This window comes from Myotis lucifugus, unplaced genomic scaffold (genome assembly GCF_000147115.1).
Source record: "Myotis lucifugus unplaced genomic scaffold, Myoluc2.0 scaffold_558, whole genome shotgun sequence".
NCBI lineage: Eukaryota > Metazoa > Chordata > Mammalia > Chiroptera > Vespertilionidae > Myotis > Myotis lucifugus.
In genome coordinates this window covers 111,747-114,258 of record NW_005871606.1, presented here as the reverse complement: position 1 = coordinate 114,258, position 2,512 = coordinate 111,747, and positions in this window count along the sequence as shown.

Below are 2,512 nucleotides of genomic sequence, written 5' to 3'. Positions count from 1 at the left end.
GTTATGGGAAGGTGGAGGAACATGGAGAATCGATGACTTTGAACAGTGTACTTCCTCTCTTATTGCTGAGGTTCAGTTTTCATCTTCTGAATCTTAAGTTTATTCATCGGCATGAAGCACATGGCTGCCGTCACAGGGGGAGCCAGCACTTACCATCACGGAGGACAACTGAAAACACATGTTGCTTAAGTATTTATCTCAGAGACTGTGGCTCCGCATGCTCAGTGTCCTGGCCTGTGGATGAGGGACAGAGCCTGGAGTTTTCTCAGGACCCGCCCAGCTGCCGTGACTGTGTGACCTGCTTCCATGCAATGAATAAACTGCAGAATCAGAACAGAACAGCCCCTGCAGAGAGGATGGATGTGGATGAAATGACATTTAAAACAATCTTGGGTCTTGGGGTTTAAAACCTTGGCTTTTCCCTTTGAGTGGAGTATAAATGGGAGAGCATGTGATTTGTGCAATGTGGGGATGTTAAATATCCACAAATGACAGAATGTGCCTTTTCCCCATAACCTCAGGGACAGAATTTTGTGAGCTCTTCAAAATAGAGCATGTTTTATGCACCAAGGGTTTTGTTCTTTGTATTATTTTCTTTTTATTGACAGCTGGGGTGACGAGGGGCCAGTTTCCATGTTAAGAGACTGTGAATTACTTCGCTAATTCCATTTCTCACCCAGGACTCTTTCTCTGTTGATAGTGGCTGAGAGTTGGGAGTTTGGGTGTGCTGCACGGTTATTTCCCCAGCTGCCATGGATGTGCTTCTATGTGTGTGTGGAACTGTTAACGTGTTGCTCGCTAGATCATGAGCAATGGGCTCTGACAGCTCTGCTCTGGTCAGCTTGGGGGAGATAAAAGAAAGCTCATGATATGGGAACAGAGAGTCATCCAGCAATTACCATCAGAGATCACAAGTGAAGCCACATTTTAGTTAAATATTTATCTTTGGAATTGATTCATACAGACAAAATGCTGGTGTGATTTGCTTAAAATTTATGAATGACTTTGCTGCTGAAATTTGAAGAGCAAGATCACTACTTGAGTTAAGTTTGATGCAGTCCAGGACTTGGTATATGGAGAGTTAAATAATGTCTAATTATCCACTGATGCATCATTAAGATGGTGATGTGCGAATGTGTAGAAAGATGATAGCACATGCGGCTGCAGCTGTTACTTGGGATCCCAATGTTGCACAGTAAGAAGAAAAAGCTCTTAAATAACCTTAATACCAGTTATTAATACCAGTAATAACAGCCACTGCTTACAGAAGGGCCCGCCGTGACTCCTCGTGCATTATGCGTGTTAAGCTTGTACAGTGAGTCCTGTTCTTATTTCCACTTTACAGATGAGAAAATGGGGCCACAATGAGATTAAAGGTCTTAGCCAAGTTCACACCAGAGGAATGTATGTAGCTTGTGGGGTAGGACTTCTGGGGTTTCAACTGAAAGGCCTTGCCAGTCCCTCTGTGTGACACCACTCGATGCTGATGGGCCACTCTGGCTTAAGCAGCAAGGGGTGCCGTGTCCTGCCAGGATTCAGTGCCGGCAATTCCAGGAACCCCCCAATTTGATGGCATCCGTCTCATGAGCTCATGTAGTAAGTTTGGGCCCTGTCTGATGACATGGGAACCCTCTGTCCGTCTATCTCCTTCCTAAAAACTATTAAAATGTTGCTACCCGACCTCCATCCCCCAACCCCTTCCCAACACACAAGGACAGCGCACTCTGTCTGCCAGCCAGACTGCGGCCTGGAGCTTCCTCCCACTGCATGACCCAGGACTGCATCATTGCTGGTGCTTACTGGATTGTTTGCCAACATTATAAAAATTGCAAGCATCTTTGATTAGACAACTTTGCATACTTATCTGACTGCTGTTTTAGGACAAATCCCTGGTGTGTCATTGCTGGGTAAAGGTTTTTTATACACCTGTGCTTGCCTCCAAAACCCTCTATCCGGTTGAAATTCCACCCGTCAGGAATGTGAGCATCACCCTGCTATTCTGTGTAATGCCGGGCAGACAAAATGATGCAGGGTTCAAGAGTAAACATCTAGGTAATTGTGTTGTTAAAACCAGTGTTGCCCCAGCTGCTTTGGCTCAGTGGATAGAGTGGCAGCCTATAAACTGAAGGGTCCCAGGTTCGATTCTGGCCAAGGGCACATGCCCAGGTTGCAGGCTCAATCCCCAGTGGTAGGTGTACAGGAGGCAGCCAATCAATGATTCTCTCTCATCATTGATGTTTCTCTCTCTCTCTTCCTCTCTGAAATCAATCTACACTAATAAAAGAGAAACATGCAAATTAACCATCACTCCATCACTCCGCCACTCCGCTACATTCCACTACACTCCGCTACACCCACCAGCCAATCAGGAGCGAGTATGCAAATTAACCCAACTAAGATGGCGGCGGCCATGGAGCTGGAGGAAGCCAAGCTTCCTGCCTGCCCTGGCCGGCCCTAGGCTCCACTCAAGGCTACAAAGTTTCAATTATAGAAGATAAATAAATCCCAGATA